The sequence below is a fragment of the Coturnix japonica genome, chromosome 1 (genome assembly GCF_001577835.2).
Source record: "Coturnix japonica isolate 7356 chromosome 1, Coturnix japonica 2.1, whole genome shotgun sequence".
Classification (NCBI taxonomy): Eukaryota; Metazoa; Chordata; class Aves; order Galliformes; family Phasianidae; genus Coturnix; species Coturnix japonica.
This window is the reverse complement of record NC_029516.1, coordinates 20782999-20807483: the sequence shown is the minus strand read 5'-3', so window position 1 is coordinate 20807483 and position 24485 is coordinate 20782999. Positions and strand designations below refer to the sequence as shown.

General features: G+C 35.7%; 1 non-coding gene across 1 annotated transcript; it reads right to left on the bottom strand.

The window, feature by feature from the left end:
- Window positions 1-24114: 24114 nt before the first annotated feature.
- LOC116652815 lies at window positions 24115-24276 on the bottom strand. The gene has a single exon (XR_004306034.1). It is a non-coding gene; the product is annotated as a U1 spliceosomal RNA (small nuclear RNA).
- Window positions 24277-24485: the final 209 nt, after the last annotated feature.

The following is a 24485-nucleotide window of genomic DNA, read 5'->3' as shown; positions in this document are numbered from 1 at the left end:
TGCCAACTACTGTGCAGCTGGCTTTGAGAGCATATACTTCTTTCCTATGCTCATGAAAACTAAGTCATCACATAATAAAGAATTCAACAGCTTTTATGCTGACAGAAATCAAAGAAAGAAAACTCCATAGGCAAGTGTTCTTTGGAGGGAGTTGTATTCCCACCTTTACTTGGGATTTTATCCAGAAAATATATAAAATGCAGATGCAGTACTGAAATAAGAAACAGATTTCATACAGAGGAGGATGTCCCCTAAATGATTGAAAGTATCTTACCTTTTCCACCTGGATACAAAAAATTGTGGTCCAGATGAATGAAGTACCTTGAATGACAGCAGTGGAATTCAAGTAATTAATTTCTCACTTATGATCGCATTCTGTCTCACTTCCTATTTCATTCCAAACAAGCCAAAATCTTTCATTCTTTACATTTTCAACATCAACAATTATTTCACACCAAAAATTCTGTTTATGAAGCTGCCAAGACGTAGTTCAGTTCAGACAGTTTTAAACAGATCAATGCTTAAACTGTGTCAGTGCTAAATGTATATTTAGAAATTGGTTTGTCCCTGTCCATGATATTTAACAAGTAAAACCCTTTGGATAATCTCACAGATCCATTTGTAATTACAATCTCCTCAAGAAGTTTTTGAGTGGGTGATTTTGTAAATGTCCTGAAAGCATCACTGGCCCTCGAAGTTTGACTATGTCAGGGTTCCAGGCAAGCTCAGAGCTGGCCAGGAGTATTATTTTTCATTTTCTACTATTCAGCACTCTCTTTTTTGGAGTTGGTCAACCTAAATAGATATCCAACAGCTCTCATTAGGAACAATTTCTTGGATTCTGTAATAAATAATGAAAATTCTTGGATTCTGTAATAAGTAATGAAAAGAATCTGAAAAGAATCCTTTCCTTATTAGAACATTTATTTATTTATTTATTTATTTTTTCCCAGTAGTCAGAAAATTCACTTGAGAGGTGGATATTCTTGTTGAAATCCCTTTGTTACCTCTGTAAATGTTCACAGGAATGAATGCCCTGTTGACAGAGCTGAATAAAAAGGATGTTCTTACAAGTGACAAAATGCTTTTAGTAGCCAGTAGAGAAAAAATTTAGGGTGCCTGAGGTAGTACTTTCCATGAATCACACTATTTATTTATGTTGAATATAGAAGAATCCTATGGAAATTAACCTCCTGTTAGTTTGTCTTGATTCCTTTGGAGGTATTTCACTTTGTTTAAATAATTAGCTATTCCCAGGGCAGCACACAGAGGGACTGCTTTTAATATTCAAATCTTTCCCTCAGTGAGTTCTTTGTACAGCTCCAAGATGAGTCACTGAGGAATAATGAATACAATAAAATTCACATCAGACTAAGGAAAGCCAGCAGGCATAGAAGCATCTTGGAATCTTGTCAGAGATTATAGATCAGGCATGGATGGAAATTAAACATAATTAGTGAAAAACAGTGACAAAACTTTGCATATACAGTGATGGGTTGTCAGTTAATTGTCACTACTGAGGAATGAGACCTTTGGGTCATAACAGCTAGCTCTGTGAAAATGTCAGGTCAGTAACACCCAAGAAAACAAATGTCATTCTAGGAATTGTTATGAAAGGAATAAAAAACAAAATAGAAAACTTCATAATGCATTTTTGTAGAAATCTATGGTATGCATATATCTTAAAATGATGTACAGATATTATATCTCACAGTGAGAAGTCCTCTGGAGGAGGTCCAGAGGAGGGCCACAAAAGAGTTCCAAGGAATGGAACACTTTTCTTGAGAGAACAGGATGAGAGAGGTGGGGCTGTTCATATTGGAGAAGAGAAGGCTCGAAGGAGATCTGAGAGTGGCCTTTCAGTATCTGAAGGGGTCTCTAAGAAGAAAGGGGACAGGCTCTTCAGCAGGGTCTGATGTGACAGGACAAGGGAAAATGATTTCAAACTAAAAGAGGGGAGGTTTAGACTGGATATAAGGAAAAAGTTTTTTCTTTAACAGCAAAGGCAGTGAATCACTGGAGTGAGTTGCCCAGAGAGGCGTTAGATGCCCCATCTTTGGAAACATTCATGGTCAGGCTGGAGGGGGCTCTAAGCACCCTTAATCTAGATGTAGATGTCTCTGTTCATTGCAGGAGAGTTGGACTAGATGATTTTTAAGGGTCCCTGTAGAAGGAGACTTTGAATAGTTCTTCAGCCCAGAAAAGAGGCAAGTGACAGAATTACATAAAGATGTATGAATTCACGCATGCCATGAAGAAAATGCATAGCAGTTTAGTATTCTAAGAACTTATGAACATCCAGAAAAATAAGAGGGCGTTATATAAACAATTTCTTCATTCAGGATACTCACTTGACACAGTACTGTTGCTGCTCAAAGCTTACACAAGTTCAAGCATGAAGCAGATGAATTTAAAGAAAAGAAAAACAAAATGAAAAAGCAACAAAACAAAACTAAAAACAAAGTCCTATGATGTGGAGCATTTCCATCTTGTTCAGAATAAGCTTATCCATCTTCTGATACTGAGCCCTATACAGCATAAGAAAATGCAGAAGACAGTGGTATAACCTAGTTGTGCTTTCATGTTCTTTTCAGTATCTCACGTAAATGCCTGCCAATAGTCATGCTGTTGTTTTGGTGGTTTTTTGGTTTTTGATGTGAGAAACTGAAACCAAGAAAAAGGAAGTGATTCTCCAAAATAAAACAGTGGACATTAGAGAAAGGGACAGTAAATGTTGTCTCCTGATTATCTGTCTGTCATCCGTGTGCCTCATCTATGTTATAGAAAGCAATACTTACCTGTTTAGTGGGTCTCTGAAGGATGATTAGGTGCATTCAGTTAAAAAATAAAATAAAATCTAAAATCCAAAGTCACTAACAAAATCCGTGTGCTATAAAAATGAGTTTTAAAAAATCATACACTGGGAGAAAGTCTGACAGCAGGTGTTATGTTTCATACTGTGTCTTGCAGTATGTGTGTATTCTGATTGCAAACACCACCATGTATTTCTCTCTGTTTGATTAGGCTCAGCTGGATGCTGTTTTCTTGATGGAGGCACAATACAAAGAAATGCTCCTTTCTTTCCTTGCGATAAAAAGGTGTCCCATATTTTTACCTTAACAGCAGGTTCTTACCTGCTCTGAACAAATCCAGAGGTTTTGGTTTCCTACAGTCTGGAGATGCCCAGAGCTGATGAGCTTTCACCTCAGCTTACCTGATAAGAAAAAATTATAGTCACAGTGTTTCAAGAGGGTTCCCACATTTCGTACTTCAAATGCAATTATTTTACATAGTTTCTAAGTAGGAGAAAAGGCCTTCTCATTTAAAACAAATGAAGATAATGACTAGCTATGCAAAACTGAAGTCCTCGTTTCCATGATCTGACAGAACCTATTGTGTTTCAGTCTACTGAGCACTAGAAGGTCTGTATGTTTGATGACATAAAAAAGTAATAATAATAATAATGTAGTTATTTAGAAAAATAAGGGGAAGGAAAAGTATTTTTTTTTTTCTCATATCAGTGATAAAGAAACATAATATGTGCTTTAATTATGAGAAGTTACATAATCTTTTAAAAAGTCATCAGAAGAGATTGGAACTGCCTTTCAGCCTGAACACTCAGATCTGGATGTATATATTGCTGTGCGGGAGATCATAATTTACCTTGTATTTCTAAAGTCCAGTTCATCTTGCTGAAATGCACTGACAGATACTTTTTGAGCAGCATTACCCATGAAGTTTTAGAAGTGGGAGCTGGTGAATAATGTATTAAATTGAAAGAGCAAGGGGAATTTAGGTTGCCAGAATGCTGAACTAGCTGCAGCTTGACCAGGACTTTGGAGCAGGTATAGATTTTTCTGGCTTCTGAAAGAGTAATAAAAGGTGCAATAAAAGAAGTCTGGCAGTTTGGGGAAGGTGCTGGGTGCCAGAAAGTTTGGTCCTATTTCAAAGTCTACAAAGGAGGGGTTTTTGCTCTTCTGTACTCAAATTATCTGTGGAGACAGGAAAATTGATTTGAAACAGACATGTTTTCATGAAAAGTTGCAATTTCAAAGAGTATCTGTTCTTTTCTGGAGATTTCCACCAGTTTCACTAACAATAACATTCACCTGGGGAAGACAAGCCAGTCTATACTTCTGTATTACAAGGAAGATATTTTAACCTGCTCTCAAATCACAATAGCATATTACTTTCATAATGTTTTTGAAAAACAGCAGAGACTTTCTGAACTTTTAACACTCCATCTTGACCTGCACTAGGACTTCTAGTCCCAGCACTGCTGGCAGCATGAGGAGATTTGGCACTAATTCAAGTGATTCAGATTGAAACAAGATCAAATGTATAATAAAGTCGCAGAGGAGGGAAATGAAAAGATGGGGAAGCTTTCCCACTCAGTTTAGAGTTAGATATTACCCCTCTGAGGTTTTGGTTGTGTTTTCTCACTGGCACTGCATGCTACAATACTGCAGACCAGCATAATAATTTGACTCTAATTATTTTTCATTTACATTGTGGTAGATTTAGCTTCCAAAAGAATTCCAAAACTTCTTGATTTATCAGCATTTCTATTCTTGTCATGACTTTAATATCTTTGACTTTCTGTATCAAGTGCTTAGATTAGGATACTTGCCCTGTTTTATTCAACTCTGAATTTCTTATTGTTATATGCCAAACTTTGAGACTGTCATGAATATGGCACAATCCTAATGATTAATCATGCTGAAAACTGAAAACTGAAGTCTGATGCTTTGCTACACAGCGCAATTTTGATCTACAAATGCAGAATGATGTTTTTCTCTCTTTTTAATACATTTCTAATACACACAGTGTTAATGGAGCTAGTTATTGAACTTCTCAAACTGAGGTGAAGTAGACTACAAGGACTCAAAACCAAAAGTTACAAATATAGAGAAGTTTACTAAAGCATCAAGAATTTTTGAAAGCAGATGAAATGAAAAATAAATAAATAAATAAATAATCTCCTTTTAGCAAGGTCACTTAAGCTAGCAATAGCACACTGATGACATCTCACATATCTCATGTCTCAGCATACACACACACACACACACACACACACACACACACACACACATATATATATATATATATATAAAAGGACTTTTTCCTGACTATAATTTTGATGTTTACTTCTAAACTTTCTTCCTGTGCTAACTGCCAGTGTAAATACGAGAGTACGGGTTCTGCATTCTCTTTGAAATCTTAAGTGGATCCTTTAGAGCAGCCATTGCAGAAGGTACTATCCATACTCATAATCACCAACATAACAAGATGCAACCTGACATCAAACTCTCTCTTTAGCTTTGAACCAGCAATGTTACTGTGAACAACATGCAAAGGAATTTTGCTGCCTGGCAAGGTCAAGTTGGTGATGGTTCAGCTGCCTGATTTTGTGATACAATTCCTTCAATGGAGACGGTGATGTTAAGATAGCCCTGTGCAATTAAATATTCTCTTACTCACAGTTGGGAGGGGTACAACTGTTTCATTATAGGAAAAAATATAAAAGCATGTTCAGCTGCCTGTAGGAAATAATTTTAAATGTTCTTTGAGATTTTTCAGAAGCAGAAATGGCGCCCATTCTGGTGCATGTCAGGCTGCAATATTAATTAATTTTGAGTATTAAGATTTTATTTAAGAGTCTGGGCCAAGCTTTGTTGCCAATGTTCTGTTTTCAATGAGTCTTATGTCAAGAATCTTTTATACTGTGCTAAGATTATGAAAGAAGGATATTTGCAGACAAGATAGCTTTACTATTAGAGCTGTATTATGTGTTGTTTACTGTCATTGGCTTCCCAAAAGATTTCTAAGACTAATGATGATATAAACATGAAAGTGTATGAGAAATATGTAAGTACACACAAATCTAGTGTCTCTGATGATTTTGAAGTCAAAGCCAGGTACTGGATGTAGCAATCTTCCTCACTGTTTTTGTGTATCACTAATAACTTTGCAGAGAAACAATTTTTCCAGTAACTATTTTTTTTTTTTTCCAAATGAATAAACTATTTTATTGCTGTCTTTCTAGAATATAACTAGAAGAAATTTTATGTCATTGCCTTCTTACTTCTGTTTTTAAAAGCATCTGATGGTTTAAGCTTCTCTCAAGGACTAGGGGACTTGGATTACAGGATGGTAAACACATATCCTGGCAGAAAGAGAGCATCTTGACAGAATATGATAGTAGAACATGCTGTGTAGTCTTGTCAAAATCATCATGCTGTTCAGAATGTAATGTGAACAAAAGGGAAGAACATCAGCAGGAGTATAATTCTCTGGCTTCTCTGAATTTCTGATTCTTGTCTCTGCTATCAGAGTAACTTCTGATGTTTATCTGACAACTACCTAACATAAAAATCATTGAAAGGAATAGCGCAGTGCATTTCATCAGTATCCCAATCATATAAATGGGTGTTTGGAAGGAATATTAATCTGGAATAGTTTGGATACAGGGAAGAGTGAATAGCAAGACCCTGTAGGATGTAGCCAATTAAGGAATATTTAGGAGCAGATCAACGAATACGTAAAGACCTTTCAAAGGATATACAGTTGTAAATGAAAAATAATTCGATTTTCCTTTAAAACAGGACATGAATTGTCTTTTAAAATAATTCTAATTTAAAATCACTACTTTCTCATTACTTTCATAAGTATTCATTTTTTGTTTGTGAGTTTTTGAAATCTTTTTTTTTTAACTGTAATTTGCTACCCTTATTAGCAGTGATTACATTTATTGACTTATTTGTCAGGTTATCAGTTTTCTTGTTTGTGTGGGTTTTTGTTGTTGTTGTGTTTTCTGTTTGTTTGTTTTAATAGCTACAAAGTCCTGAAAATGAATTTGTGCTAAGATGGTGACTTGCCTGCAAAGTTAGATTAGATGTGCCTGCTACTTGAGTCCTCACTTTTCTGGTGTGACCAGATTCTTGGATGCAGCTATGTCAACACCCATCAGTTTTTAACAAAGAGACTTTTTTATGGGCCTAATAAACACAGAAAACATTATGGAATAATGAAACAGCCAATTAACTTTGTGAATTTAAAGTGCAGTGTGTGCACACTAAAACTAATTAGTGATTATATGGATTCCTGAATCAAATTTTCTTCCTTTTCCTCATCATGTGGTTGTGAACCTTGTAACTTAAATTCAAGAGATTGGTAGAACTTCTTCACTTATGTTTCTAAGGAGGATACTGGAGTTAAAAAAAAAAAAGTTTACATACTGTCACTGTCACCACTGTTTCAAATCCTCATAACTTCAGAAGTGCCTGTGCTCCAAAAGGTTTAGGAAACTTTCTCATACTTTCTCATGAGTTGCTTTGTTGCTAGCACCTATTTGGTGCCTCATTTACAATCACAATTGAATCCATTGTAGGGTGACCCCTGCCCCAGGCATTGATGTAGATTTGTGGAAAATGTGTTATAAAGTATAAAGATCCCTATCATGGTCATCAAGTAAAAGAAAGGCATTTTTGAAGGTTGGAAAGTCAGTAGCATTAGGGTACTTTCACATCTTGCAAAAGCAAAGGTCCAGACTGCAGTTCTGCTGCAAGCTGATGCAGCAGAAACATTTAGCAGGGTAGACAGAAGAAACAGAAACAGAGACTGCTAGTCTCTGAAATGGCAGAAGGGCTCATTATGTACAGAGATTTGCTGCACCATCATTTCTAGTTGTATGCTTTCTCATTCCCTCAACAGCTATTGGGAAAACAGTATGACATGGGAAACATAAGGAGGAAGATAAATCTGGCTCTGGATGAACTCTACAGAAGTGAGCACTGGGCAAGGAGGAGCAAGTTTCCTTTAGATACTTTATCTTAGAAGCCATGAATTTCTGAATCAGCACCACCAAAACAGATCAAAGGTTAGCTGTCTCAGTCCTTACGAAATGTCCACCCTTTCTCTTTGTTTTCTGGAGATTAAGTTTCATAACAATCATTTTGTTTTCTTCTTACTTCACCAAAATAAAAATAGCCAGGGAAGATCAATTGGTTTAAGGGAAGATACAAATGTTACAGCTGGTGGAAGTTAAAGTGGATTAAAAGCTGAACATGAGTTAGCTATATAAATGTTGCAGAAAAATAAAATGCTATGATGGCTAGTCTTAATAGAAGTGAATATAAAGTACAGAAAACAATTATCCTGCTCTACTTCAGTCCTGAAATGAACATTACATTAAGACACATACCAGCATTGCTGGGTGAGGGAATTGAATGCAGGGGACAGGAGAGCTAACATAAAATTTTAAAAAATAATATTTTTAGAATATAAAATCTTTCAAGTAGAAAGTATGAGAGAAGTAAGAGTGTACTGCCAAAATGATAACCCTCAGAGATTGTTATAACTCTCCCTAGAAACATGCATGGGGACATCTCAAAAAAGACTCATTAATCAGAGAACATAAAAGTAGTAATGGGCTCAAACTGCGGAAAGACAGTCTTAGATTGGATATTAGACATATCTGTCAAAGTACAAGTTCCATAAAAGGAAGAATTTTCCAGCACACTTAACAGTGCTTCACAATTCTTCTTTTTTTTCTTCTTTTTTTTCATCTTACTGATTTTCTCTTCTTCTATTTTTTTTCACCATTATTTTTCTATTCTTTTATTATTATTATTATTATTATTATTATTATTATTATTATTATTATTATTATTATTATTCCCTTCATTTTCTTTCTTTCTCATTTGGTTGACTTGCTACTTATGTGTCACATTAACTGCGGGTTATGTTTTTTCTTGTTTGTTTGCATTAAATTGAAATTTCAAGTCTGCCTGCTTACCCAAATAATCACAAGCCTTCACTACTACATGAGCTGGAAAGTCCAAACACAAAGTTCCTATATTAACCTGCTTTTACTGATCCAACCCTAGATCCAGTTTCCTTTCCTAACCCCCCTTGTGATTGGTTTCTCTTTTCTCAGGATGAATAGATCTCTGTATACTCTGTGCTCCTAAATCCCTTTATTAATCTCAACTGTATCCCGGGTCTTTAATGCATGATTCTTGTAAAATCCCAAAAAATCACATTCTAGAAGCAGATCTTCTGAATTTTCTCCCAGACTTCTGCAAAAGAGGTCCCACATGAGGTGATAATAATACTGAGTAAAAAGCTCAGAGTCTTCACTGTAAGTTAGTCTTTCTGGTAAATCTAAAGTGGCTGAAGTTTTTCTACATATTCCTATTTTATGATGAGTACAAGACTTCATTTAACAACAGTCCCCTCACACACTCTTCATGAGACTCTACACAGCAGAGCACCATCAGTCGATGAAGTTGAAGGCTGTGAGGCCACATCTCAAAATCCATAATAAAATTCTGCTTTCACTTACTTGAGACTGTTCCACACTTTTATGACTACAAACTTTTTATTGTAAAGACATAATCCTGTGGGATAAAATGGGTGGTTTACCAGGCTCTATTGCACTACAGCACAAGACCTTGCCTGTCTGAGAAGAATAATGGTATTTTTCAGCAGATTGGGAAAAAAAATGAGTTTACCAGTCTTCATAGCACAGAGGACTCTGGAAGCCATAGGGATATATAGGAAATCATGGTAAATAACTGTATTAATATAAAATAATATAATAAATAATAATAAATAATATAATAAATAATATAATATATTAAAATAACTGGATGCTCCAGTTCTGACATAAGCTCTTTTATTATTCAGTATCCAGCACCTGCTGAAAGTAAGAAAAGAAAGCTGTAATTGGACATGCCAGCATGTTTGTACAGTATCTTCTTGCTAGTGGAAAGTCATCAAGCAAATATTTTTCATCTTTCAAATAATTTCAGTTTCAAGGCAAGATCAATGCTCAAAGAAATTTGTAAGTGTTGGTTCCCAGGGCAAACAGTACCTCTCCCTTAACTGTGAAATTAATAAGAACTGTAGCACTGAAGAAATCTGCTGTGTTCTGGAGCTGCTGACATGAGGGGAAATATATATTGCAAGACTGTACCCAGAAGAAATCATACCAGGAAACAGATTTCATAGTTACAAAACAATAAATTTCAGGCAAATGTGGCTGTATTCTTAATTGCTTCTGTAATAGTTTCACACCGATGCCCAGCTAAGCTTGACCCCTCTGCTGTCTCACTTCCCTTCCTCAGAAGAACATGAAGAGAAAATATGAAAAAAAGACTCTCAGGTTGAGATAAGGACATGAAGATAGACCACCCATCTTCAAAAAGGGCCAGTCATTCCAGGATTTGTGACTGAAGGAAGATTAGGAGGTGCCATTCATTCACCTTGAGTTCAGCAATGCTTTCAGCAGTGACTCCAACAAAATTCTTGCATCTAAGTTAGACCACTAGTGTCTGGGTAGATGATCAACTAGATGGCTAGGATAATTAGGCTACAAGACTTGTGGTTAATTAGTCATAATTTACCTGGAGACCAGTAACAAGCACAGTAATTTCAGGATCTATCCTTGGAATTGTCTTGCTTATTATCTTTACCAACTGTGCCTTTATCAGTTGAGGAGGTGATGGAATGCATTCTTCTCAGCTGTATATGGGAATAAATTGGAGGGAGCAACTACATGGGAGGATAGCGCTGCCATCTATCTACAGGAACCTACACAGGCTGGACTACTAGGCCAACAGAAACCTCATGAAGGTTATGCAAATCCCTATACGTAGTAAGAAAGAACCTCTTGCAACAATACAAGCTGATGTCTGGATGACTATGGAGCAGCCCTGCAGAAAATCCCCTTGGATTTTTGCAGACAGAAAAAATGAGAAAGACCAGCACTGACCTGGCTGACAACAGGAGTAAAAATATCTAAGAAATGTGCTAACAAGAGCTAATCCCTGTATGCCTAAGGAAGAGATTATTCTTCTCTACTCAGCACATTCTGGACCATATTTCAAGCACTGAGTATGATTCTGGACTCACGGTAAGAGACATCAGGCACCTAGATTAAGTTCAGCATAGTACCACCATACTCCCATTTGAGGGTGCTGGGTTTATTCAGTCTGAAAATGAAAGCTTTGGAGAGGGTGAGTTTCCTATGTTAGAAAGTGCCTAATATAAGGTATATTGCCTTACTATTTATGTGGAATATTTAATTTCACTTTAATTTAATATTTACAAATGCAGTACGGCTAGAACACAAAGTAAGGAAAAAGTGGAAGAAAGCTGAAAAACAATCACTATCAAATTCTATTAATTGTATTAGACATTAACAGGGCTTTGTCATCAGTTAGTGTATTGAATTAGAACATGAATGTGGTAAGTAGTAATGTTGTTTTGACAGTGAGTGGTAACAAGATTTTGATAGAATATTTATGAAATTGTGGGTTTTTTGACACCAGTGATTTTGATTGAATATTTTTAAGGTCACCATAACACTGAAAAATTTTGACAAGATATTTATGAAGGCATTGTGATCCTAAAGATGGATGCAGATATTGGAGTGAAGGAAATTAAATTCCTGAGAGACAAACATATCAGGGGCTATTAGGTACAAAGATATCAATTCTAACTCAAGAAGTCAGACATCTTAAAGCTGGGAGCTTATACCAGACAACTATTACTATCTGTTTGTGCTATTTAAAATTTATTCTTGTAAGCACCATGGAATAATTACAGATGAAGAGAGGATATTATGTTATCTGGAATTTTAGTCTAGCCTAAAATGTACATTCCAATGAACAACAGAAAAGGTGACCTATTATTAAATAATAAAACTACATCTAAACTTAAATGAAGATGTGGATTAGGTGGTGAAAGTTATAAGGGAGCACATATAAAACCAATGTTTCTTTAGAGCTTTGCAGAAAATGCTGATTTTAAAAATATTTTGTTTGGCAACACAAGAAAACTGAGAATTTAGTACTGCTAATACATTGAAAACAAGATTTTTGATAATTGCTTTGTGTCACATTTTCCTCTTCACTTGTGTGACTTTTTGTACCATTTAAACTGTGTATGCCAGAATCTCAACCTAAACTGAAGAAAATCCTAACCTGCAAAATATAAATAAAAATGCTTTATTTCAGTTAGCACTTAAGTGGAGACGTTTCACTTTCTTTTAAATAATGTAATGCTAAATATTCAATTAAAATTTTTGAATTTGAGGTACACATATTGATTTGCAAAATAAAATAAATCTTAATATTTTAGAAATGATCTTAATCCATTTTTTGGCGATTTCAGGCCTATAAGCTTCTTTTATGTAATAAACTTTTTATTCTTTCACTATCAGTAGTTTTAAGGAAAGAAATGACAAAGTTGTGGTGATATTTATTGTGGCAGAAAGGGCTTACCTTAAAAAAGATAATAGTGTGCAAAAAAGCATGAACTTTTGACTGTGACAAGAAGATGAGAGTAAGGTATGTGAGAGAAGATTAATGAATGTGTCCAGATAGCAATGAGAAAGAATGGCTTTAAAAATCTCCTTTTCTGTGTGGTAGCATGCCCTGGTGAAGTTAGGATTAGCTTCCTGACACTACTGAAATGAAGAACAAGTATCCTAACAATTCAAATGGAGGATAGATTTCAGTTTAATTGTGATGTCCTAATGGCATAGACATTGGCACAGACACCACCTGCCTTGGCAGTATGTGAAATTTTCCCAACAGTGGAAATTAATTGAAAAGTGTACATATAATGTATCCTGGAACAAAATATCATTACCTGTACCAGCACACAACTGTATCTGATCCATTCTGGGAGGGTAATGCCATTCATATGATCCTGTATCTCAGACAAAAGAACTTTGGATAATATCTAGAACAATCCTTATTCTCAAATTAGGACCATTTGGAGCAAGTTGTTCAGGAATATCTCCAAGGTTGTAGATTCCTCAACCTCACTGGGCAAACTGTTCCAGTTTTCTGTCACCCTCAATGTAAATATATATATACATATATATATACACACATATACATTTAAACATATATATACAAATTATATAAATGCTTAAATGTTATTTCCTATATCTCAATCTGTGCTTATTGCCTCTTATACTGTCAGTGAGCTCTGCTGAGAAAGTGTGTTTTCATCTATACTGTCAGCAATTAAGCGTTTATGTACATGAATAAGAATACTCCTGAGTCTACACCAAGATAAACAGTCCCATGTCTATTAACCTCTTCTAATATGACAGATCTTCCTGTCCCTTAGACATCTTAGTGTCCCTCTGCTGAATTTGTTCAATGTCTTTCTAGTATTGGGGAGTTTGACACTTGGCACAACGCTTGGTCTGAGTAGAAGTGGGGGAATGACATCGACTGGACTGCTAGCAATGATCCTGGGCTTAATGATACTCGGGATGCTTTTTGCCTTTTCTACAGGGCCACATACTCATTCTGGGGTCAATCAGTACTCCCATGTCCTTTCTACAAAACTGTTTTCCCACCAGTGCATGATTGGTCCCCAGGTATAGGACTTTATGTTTCCATTTGTTCAGCTTTGCAGTGTTACTATCAGCTCAATTCTTCATCTGGTTAAAGTTGTTTTGAATGACAGCACAATCATCTGGTCTATCAGTAACTCATTCCAGTTTGATACCGTCTTCATACCTTCTGAAAGTGTACTCTGTCCCACCATTTAGGTCATTAATTAAGATGTTAAACAGTATTAGATCTAGTATTGACCCCTGCAGTACATTACCAGATGATGGCTTTGTGCCAGTTGATCACAACACTTCGAGACTGTCAGTTCAGTGGGTTTTCTGTCCACCTCACTGTCTACTATCTAGCTCATTTCATCAGTTTATCTGTGAGTATTATAGAAAATAGGATCAAAGCTGAATTAAAATAACACCTGTCACTCTACCCCCCTACAGTAAACCAGTCTTTTTCTGATAGAATGCTACCAAGATGTTAAAGAATTAGTTCTTCTTTTTTTTTGTTTTTGTCTACCATAACAGTCATTTAATTTAGTGTCAACACAAACAGCTTAGCCTTATGATATTACTAAGCTCTTTCTTTAGAGACATGATTTTTATTTTTATTTTCCTAGAAGAATATGCCTCACATATACGGAGTATATTTACATCCTGTAGAATTGTTTTTCTATAGAAAAAGTGGCTTTTATTTCTAATTAATTCTCACATAATGAAGACAGCTCTCCAAGGGCTCCTAAACCTTTATTTCACCTAGTGTTCGTTAAACAAATTGTCTAGGCTTTTTCTAGATCTGGGGGGAAAATCATTCACTCTGTCATAACTGTTGTCACTATTTTAGAAGAGAATAAATTGCATTTTAGCTAAAGTTGAAAGGTATGAATCTCACACTTCTTCTGTAACTTTAGAGAATTGTTTTCAATTTCTTTATATTGGATTTAGAACCATTTAGTCAGGATCACATATATTTTGTCTTAAAAGATCCAGGAAAATATGTTAAAATACATGACATTTTAAGATAAATATACTTCCAAGAGAAAAAAGAGATTTGTTAGGAGAATTCCACGTAAGTCATTCAATTTCTTTCAGCAGTTCCAAAAGCATAACAGCACCTAAATTAATACCAGAGGTTCTGATGGTACCAGCTGTGCTTTCAACACTTTCATATTTACACACAAGCAAGATGAGTGAATTACTAAGGCGAAAAATAAACTCTCACATTAATAACAGGCTACAAAGCACTCAGGCAGCCCAAGGAAATACAGTTTTGATGGATGATGTAGATTTTTGATGACAGATGAATTGTCTACATTTCCATTCTAGATTGTTTCCTAGGTAAATGAGTACTGTCATTGATTTTTCTCATCATTCCTGTCAGTTTTATGAACCTGGTCACAGCAGGAAATTATTTGGGGAAATTTCGAAATTACATCTTAAGTTAGTCTTGCTCTCAGGTATTTAACTCCCTCTGAATTCTGCTTTAGTTCCTCTTCTGCTGTTAATGAATAAACCTAGCCAGTAATAATGCATTTTATAGATAGGCTGTAAATAATATTAGTTCATTTATCTGTAACTTTTATCTTTTTTATATGTGATATGTTCAGATAAATAGTATCTAATGCCAGAAACTTCTGGAAAGCCTAAATAGGTCTGAGAAAATGTTGATGTGGCACATAAGCTGCATCTTCCCTTCATCTCAGTGATCCGTTGGATGTAAATTTAGTAAGTAAGATTCAAACACTAGAAATCTGAAGGGATTCACAGTTATCAGAACGATTTCTAAGCAGTTCATACTGACATGTCATTATCATGTTTGACTACTCTTTTTGCTAGGTTTTGTTTCAAAACTGATTATTTCTAGTCTCTTTTACAGTTCCCTGAAATTTGATTTTTAACTTTTTTTTCAACAGATCTGAAAATTACTAAAGAGCTTTTATGTGCTCCAAAACTATCTTTGTACTCCCCTCCACAACCCATCAGATATTCCTCCTTCTACATAGTAAACATCTGCTTCCCTTTTGTAATTTTTCTGCTGAAAATCCTCTTCCTTTGTTTCCTAAGTATCAGTAGGTAAATTAACCCAAAGCAGGTGATCAAGCAAGCTAGAAAGAGGAGAGAAAACTGTAGGGTGTGAAAATTCACCTGGACCTGGAATACTTTATCATTGCTGGTCCCCAAATAATATAAAAAATGTAATAATAATTAAAAAAAAAAAAAAAAAAAAAGTTGTATGTTTGCTAACCTGTATTGCAGAATCACAGAATGGTTGAGATTAAAAGGGATTGCTGGAGGTCATCTAGCCCCACCCCTGCCCTATTACAGGGTCACACAGATCTTACCAGGAGTTACCAAGGGCCACATCCAGGTGACTTCAGAAGATCTCCAGGATCCAAGGGAGACTTTACAACATCTGTGGGCAACCTGTGCCAGTGCTCTGACACAGTAAAAAAAACCAAGTCCTGTTGTTTAGGCAGAACCTCTTATGTTTCAGCTGGTGGCCCTATCCTCTTGTCGTGCTAGAAGGCATCAATGAAAAGATCCTGTCTATGTTCCTTATGGCCTACATACACATTTTTTAACTCACTGATGAAATTTAACCTGAACCTAAGCATTGTGACTGCAATGTCTCCTTCCTAATGAGAGAGATGCTCCAATCCCTTAAGCACCTTGGTGTCCCTCCTTGGATTCTCTACCTCATCTCCATCTCATCCTGTACTGCAGCTTTTCTTAGCAGCATCTAAGGAATATTGGAACAATTTACTTTTTATTTATTTATTTATTTATTTATTTTATTATTATATTTTTTTTTAACAGACAATCCTCAGGCTTTCAAAAAGGGGAAAAAATATTTTGAAAAAATGAATGGCATCTTGACCTGGTAACTTAAAACAATAAAACGCAATAAGAAAATTTGTTTAGCCACAAGGGAACACTGTTCCTTGCATTCATGCAATGAAGTTTTTCTATAAATTGCAGTCAAGTCATATGTCATTTAGAACTCTGTTGTTAATCGTTTCTTTGAAATACACGTGAAAAAAAAGGGTGGCTTTAAGTATGAGATGCACTTTCTCTCTCTCTCTCAAAAGTATGAGATGCACTTTCTCTCTCTCTCTCAAGCTCTCAAGCTCTCTCACTTTTTTTTTTTTTTTTTGGTCTTTTTACCCATTTCTGTCAATTTTATGTCCATTCCATCATCTGTTTGCTACAAAAATATTCCCACTTGTGTTCATATCAGAATGTCTCCATTCTATGACATCCCTCTTCCATCCACTTATATTATTAGTATTATTAGTATCTTCTCTTAATTGTATTTTGGAATTGAAAATAAGCATATGTATTTCATTTTTCTTCCTTTTTTTTTTTTTTTTTTTTTCCAAGATACTCATACGATCTCCATTTTTCCCCAGTATCTGTCTTTTTAAGAGATACAGGATGCTGGATAAGTGGAAAATCAAGCTGAATTATGTCAGAGTCCTTAATATGATGAGCCCTGATGTAGATGTTAATTTTCATCCAACCAATAACTAGCTGACCTATTATCCAGCTTGTATATGAAAGAAAAAGCAACCTAAATAAAAAGAATTGTATATGTTTTCCACTTGATTAAATGGAACTCCTAGGACTTGGGGTGATCATATGAATACTCCCTTGAGGAGTTTATAAACTAGTGAATGAGACATAAATGCTATACACTACTTTAATCTGTGCAATTAAACTGCCAACAGTATTTTTCATGCTCCTTAATAGGAAACTGTATTCATATTATTTAGTCTGTATCCTTAAAGATCAGAAGCACTTCTCAGCATGATAAAACTATGAAAAGCATTTGAAACTAATTGCTTCTGACAACTTATGGTAGACACATATTTTCAAATACATTTTACAATTTCTTAATGGTGAGAAATTCCTGTAATCTTTTAAATTTCTGGACTCTGGTGTGAGCAACAAGAGAATGATACTTTTGCTTTCATTGTTTAAGTACTATGTAAGAGAACAAGCATGATAAACAACTGCTATCAAAGGAAACAGTACTGGACAAGCAGAATGTGCGGAAATTGTACATAGTAATGATAGTTAGACCATAAGAAGAATGAAAAAATGACACCTAGATTTTTATAAAAAGATTCAAAGATTTGCTCAGTACATGAGTATAGCAATCCCCTTTTTAATATTGTACATGCAAGGTGGAATTTGTTGTTTTGCACTATTGAAAAAAATAAATCAGTATACATTATATTCTAATGTCTCATGAAATAACTATACACCTTTTGTCAGGTGGTGTGGCAGACCACAATATGCATTACAGTAAACATACACTACAATTCAATTATACATATAATTCAATTATGATATTTCTCAAATGAAGTACTGTGCAATTTCTGCACATTTTCTGAAATGGAATTTTTGTACTTTCCTAATCTCCTTGTCTGATTGTGTAGAAGAATCTACGAATTTAGCAGCTAGTGTTTGTTGACATAAAGTATTAAAATATACATATATATATATATATAAAATTAAAAATCACACATAATAGTTATCTACCTTAAAAATGTAAAAACTTGGCAAAAAAAACAAGTGGTATAAGAACAGGAGAATTATAATTCATTTTTCAGTTCAGTAAAATGAATCTGAGAAAAAAAAAAAGTCAGAATTTGAGATAGAAATGATGAATCACCCTTTCCAGATGCTTTTCTCCCTCCATTCATTCTTGATTACTTTGATTAGATGCCTTAAATTTAGATGACAATCACTAATTGAGGTGCATCTTACTGAGTGATTTCCCGTAAATAAGGAAGTTTCTGTTAAACTCTTCTGTTAACTCTGCTAAATCATTAAACCACAACAGCTTGATATGACAGAATAGAGCCATGAAAAATACAAAAATATGTTAACTGGAAACACAATGAAATCTGCAATTTTTGTAGAACCACAGGGTTGCAATGACTCCTCAAGAAAATCATTAAATAGATCTTTACACTTGTTTGGATCAGGGTACCATGTTCAAAGGAAATGCCTTTTTAGAACTGTATTCTACATAGATATATCAGTGCTGCATGGAATCAGTTGTATCTTCGTGCTCAACAAGACTCAATGTACTAAGCATAGTGCTAATTTATCTTCAGTCTATTCAAAGCATAGGTAAGGTGAGCCTATACTGACCAGTAAAACAAAAACAAACAACACTCCCCTCATCCCGTTTTTAATATATCCTTAATTTTAACCTTTTTTCTTAACTAGATCTTGTATTTTACCTGGATGACAATGTTCCCTATGCTACAGAATCCATCTCTTTCTCAGGAAGATAAATGTGCAGGAAATAGCTTTTCCTTTTCAATAGGTTCCTCAGTGCTTTTATAAAAATTCACATCTCTTTCCCTACTGTAATACTGTTCTTTGTGCAGTCCATGGGGACAAAAAATCTAAGTACTATGGGATGACATTTTTTCAGTGCATATTGTAGAAACGAGATAACTATTCATATGTAAAACTGAACGTGTTGCTTCATGAGTTCTATGAAAGGTATCTATAACACTGAAAAGTAAGAAAAGTCAGTGCTACTGTATGCACTCAACAATTGTTCAGTTTCTGCTCAGCACTTGTGGATTTATTTAGCTTGACACTTTTGAACCTTTCTTCTTATTTATCCAAATAAATTACTTAATGCAATGTAACGTGTTAGATACAAAGAGAGAATGAGAATTAAGTCATTTTAGTCCTTTTGAGAAAACAGTGAAGTTCCTGAACTTTTTAACCTCGTGCCTTTATCATCAGTGATCACCTGAAGCTGCACCCTTCTCACAATCTTTTGTGAAACTGATAACATGCCCTCCCTTTGGCAACATTAAATTTCTTTGTTTTGTGTGTGCTGTCTTATCTAGTTAGCTACACAACGGATGAGTGAAAATATAAAATTAACTGCATTTCAGATCATTCTTCAAATTCTGTTAATCCCATCCTTTATGAAGTAGCCATTTTATAAGTATACCTAGATTTAATAAGTGCTCAAAATACACAGATTTACCTATTGAATAACACACATTTTCATACCCTCCCCCCAAAAAATGGTGGAGTAGATGCCATTTAGTCATAATGACTCTTTACGTGTGTGATGGTGCACTTCTTGCTTCCCCTTCTCCCCACATCCTGATCATTATGTCCAAGGTCTATTTGATGGTGCATTGCAAGTGCTGAAAGTGTGAACTGGGGTAGGATTGAAGGTTATATTTATGATCAGTAGGAATCAGATAAATTTTATGAAACAGTACAGGAAAACTAATTAAAAAAACAAACAAACAACAAAAAAAAAAACCACAACACACAAAATCTGTAAGATTATTACCTGTTACTCTGGATTTTTAATCACCTAAGGGAAAACAACAACAAAACCATGAAAAATAAAAGTTCATTTGTATCAGTGACTAAGTTTAAACATAGTTTTCCATCAATCTGCTAAACCAGTCTCCATTCTCAACATAGAGTTTCAGAGTTGGTGGATGCTTCTATCATCTCCTCCATTTTGTGCCACTAAGCAAGACAAAGCTCCTCTTAGAATCTCCTGACTTTATATTTTATTCTTTCTTTGCACTATTTCTAAGACACTGTTTTGGACTGTTCTATTCTTTTCTACTCAATTATTTACTAAATATTGTATCTATATATATCTACTGTATGCAAAACTATTGCCTTTTGGCTGGCTATGTGCACACCTGGCATTTTCTTGTCATTTCTCTCATTTATTTCCAGTCTTTTTCTTTCTTTTTCCCCCTCACTCCTCATCCTGCAACACCAATGATTTGAAACTGTAGTTATGTTACCATCTTATCAGTTGTCATGGAACACTCGTTTGTCAGTTTACTTCCTTGTTTCCTTTTACCCTTATCATCAAACACAAGAATTAACATAACAGACAGCCCTGTATATCCATCTTGTTTTTGTCTTTCATTTTTTGACATTTTTACTGCAGAAGACAAGTATTTTTGTGCCAGTGCATTCTTGTCATTGTTAAGAATAAGCCTTTTCAAGGAATAGCAAGACTGACAGCCTGCTTTAAAATCTAACCACTTCCAGTCATATTTATTATTCAAATACAGACAGTGCTCAAGGGCCCAGGATCCTCAGTCTTGATTGTGCTGGATTTATTTTTTTTAACATGTACTGTAAAAATAAAGTACACTTTTTATGAAGTCATAAGAAGATTCTGCATTGCAGGAACAGGCACACATCCATACCTATAGAATAAGAATCAAACTAATTGTGAACAAGAGAAGGCAAGAGCAAACAGACACCATTAGCATAGTCAAACTTTTTTCATAGAAGCATCCCATGTTACAGAGAGTCAGAGCTTTCAGCAGAGGAAGCAAACCGAGTAAAAAACCTTCACACATCTCAGACAGTGAAAAGAGTTTGTGGTTCTTTCCTTCCTATCTCAGCCTACTTTATATTCTGAGTAGAGTAGCATTAGGTAACTTTTAGAGAGCGGGCTATTTGCTGCTATGTGAGAAAAAAATGCCAACCTTCCCACTTTCCTACTTTTCAAATGGCTTCCTGTCCAGATAATGCAATGAAAAACAGTAGTAAAAATATCAGTGGGCTGCTTAAAACCAGGAGAAAGCCTGGTAGGAGTGTTAGTAAAATAGAAGAATAAAGGTAATTCCCGGTCCTAAAATTATTGGTCTAAAGAATAAAAGCTGATTGGTAAACAAAAAAAGAAAATACAAAACAGAGAAATGCCAAAGGCCAAATTAATTAGCTGTAGAATAAATCCATAGTAGTTCTTCTGAACAAAAACAGCGTATTAGCTTCCTGGATGTTTAATTTCATAATACTAGTTGGCCAGAGGAAAAAATCAGCCACCTGATGTTGGATAAAATTCTTCAGATTTTGTCTTATTTTTTTCTTTTGTGACAGAGGAAAAATAGGATTCTTACCTTCAAAGCTCAAATATGATTCTTTTAAAAATAAAATTCTGATGCCAAGTTGATCCTTTTTTTACAGGAACACCCAAATTTGCCCTCTGTTCTTCCATCACAGCCTGGATTATGCATCTGCACTTTCACTGGCAGCTGGGCTGTTCTATGTTGTTTGTGGCACATATCCCAGCTGTCAAAAATGTACAGCTTCAGAAGAACAGGTCCCCCTCTTCCTTATCTAGCAAAAGCTCCTCAGGGGGCCTCTACCATGTGTGTTTAAAGGTATGCTTATGACGATTACAGATTTTATTACCATTTTTAATGATTTCTCAGAAACTGTCTTGTGCTGATCCATAACTTTTTGTTGATTGCATTGGTATGTCTGAAATTAATACTATTTATTAGTCTTCCTTGTGATACTATGATGATTTCTGCTCAGGCAGAGCTGATTGTCTTCATAGTGTCTGGTATGATGCAATGATTTGGCCTTAGGAGAAAAACTGCTGATAGCACGCTGATGTTCTAGTTGTTGCTGAGCAGTGCTACACAGAGTATAGGTTGTTTCAGATTCTCATGCTGCCCTGCCAGCAAAGGGACTGTGGGGCACAAGCAGCTGGGACAAGACAGGAGCAGAACAGCTGACCTAATCTGGCCAAAGGAATATTCCATACCATATGTCATCATGCTGAACAATAACACCAAGGGGATTTTGGCAGGGTGGAGTCTGCTGCTCAAGGACTGCCTGGGCATCAGTTTCTGGATGGCGAGCAATTGTTTTGTGCATCAGTTATTTTCTAAATATATACATGTAAATGTGGATATTATAATCATTACTATTTGTCTTTACCTTTATGTCTAAGTAAATAGTTTTTATCTCAACTTACAAGGTCTATTTTTTTTGTTCCCTGATTCTCATCCCCTTGGGAGGTGGAAAAGTGAATTAATGGATGTGTGGTGCAGAGCTGCTGCTAAGTTAAATCACAATAGTCCTTTTGGCAGTCACTGTGGGGCCCTAAGGACTGAGATAACAACAGATCTGACCAGAATAAGTTAAAACCATATTGTTACAAGCATTGTAGTACTTTAATAGCTGAATTTCTTAAAATGCTGAATTTTTTGTTCACAGTGTGGTTTTATTTGCTTTCAAGGTTGTTTTTCTTAACTCCTTTCTTGTTGTTTATCATCTCTGGGGGCTGGCCTAAGTTTCTTTATGGTTTTGCTAGTTTGTATGTAGCATGTGCACGTTACATTGAGAATGGGTTTAATTTGGTACTTCTATTCAGTATGATCATTTTTCTTGCACTTCAGGAACCCTACTGTGAAAACTCTTAGCAAATACACTCTTTCCAGGCAAGATAAAATAGTTTTTTAAAATTTTGGATACACCTGGGATGATCAAACTAGAATCATCTTATTGTGATGCCTTGGCATGCACTTCCTGTTTTATTTATTTTAAGAAACTATTTCAAAATCTAATACAGAGATCTATTCCAAGGCAGGATGACTGTGGCAGGCAATGTGTTTGGGCAGGTATCTGTTGCAATTGCTATCTCTGAGAGGTCTGGAATGCACCCCTGAACAAGTTCAGAATCCTAAAAAGCTGACACTGCTTTTAAAATGTATACCCCAATCCTGGCAATGTTAGGGACTTTCAGCTGGTTACACTGTGCTGGTTTGGTTTGTACCTATCAAAAGCTGTTCAAAAATATTCAGCACTCTCAAGAGGAAGAAAATGCCCAATGTCTAAACAATCCAGCTCCTGTTACTGACAGCCTCTGAGGTTGAACCAGTGAATCAGCCTGTGCTGGTATTTGTCACCCCTGTCCACAAGAAGAAACAATGGATGCAAAAGTCATCTCATTTAGGAAGAAGCAGAGCCATCATGAGGATAGAAGGAAAAGTCAGAGGTTATAAAAGAGTCAGGAACCACCTGGTGCTTATCCCTAAATGAGCTGTGAGATATGCAGAAAGATTTCAGCTGTCATCCAGGTGAGCACATTGTCACCTGGCTGCTCTGATGCTCTGGAAAATCTCTTCTGCTCTGCATGAAAGTCCTGTGAGCTGTGAAGGAAAGATATCCCTACAGGGAAGATATTACATGTCAGCCAGATAAATGAACCATGGCGCATTGAGGTACCCAGTATCTGAGAGAATCAGCTTTGCTGGAAGGCATGTATAATATTGATTTGAACAACGATCAAATATTCCCAAATGCAAACAGCATCAAGCGCATGAGATGCTTGTGGAGGAAGTTTGTACAGAGTGCACCGTTGTTGGCAATAATGACCTGTAAAGGTGGAGAAAAAAACTGTTGGACAAACTGGCAGGCCAACTTTAGCAATATGAAGAAACTCTGTTCCTTTCTACAGACCTATATCTCAACTATGGAGAGACTGTTTCAGCATCTTGAAGAGAGTAAGTTTTCTCCCCAGCACTTATGAACCAGTATCTCAGCTATTAGATGTAAGCATTCCTGTGCTTGAGAGAGACACCATGTTAATATCCTGTGTTATAGTCATACCTACCTGTGAAGAGGATATGTGGAGTTGAGATGGAAAGTCCACCTCAACCATAAAGGCAGTGTGTGAAATGCAAGAGATGCAATCACAAGACAGAGTTCTTGCAGGAAAATGGCCACTACAGTTTCCAGTTCTATATACAGAGTAGGTGACCTGATCTTGTTTCTGAGTTTGATAATGAACCTTTTGGTTATCATTCACAAGAAGTGAGTAACAAATGCTATAACTAGGACTATGGGGGCCCTGCTTCCAGCCAGGTGGAGGAAAGGGACAGTCAGATTTACTGGACTGTTAAGATTCAATGCCCTGTCATATCAAAATCACAGGATTATAAGTCTTTAATGAGCACTGGTGCACAATGTACTCTAATGGCATTGAGTCATTAAGGAGTCAGAACACCTACAGTGCAGGGGATGAACCTAGCCCTGGGAAAACCATCTGCCTGATCATGGTGCCTCTTCTACCTAGTAAGTGTAAAAATAGAAGAACATTTACTTTCATCTCTCAGTTACCCATAAGCAGATACACTGTAAACTGTAGCTGTGTTATAAGTAAATATGTAAAATAAATAGATTCAAGTAAAACAAGTAAATATGTCTGATCATATGCTGTCCTATTTACGTCCATCTAAACAGAATTATAGTTCAACAATATAGTGTGTTATGGCTGTAGTACACATCTTTA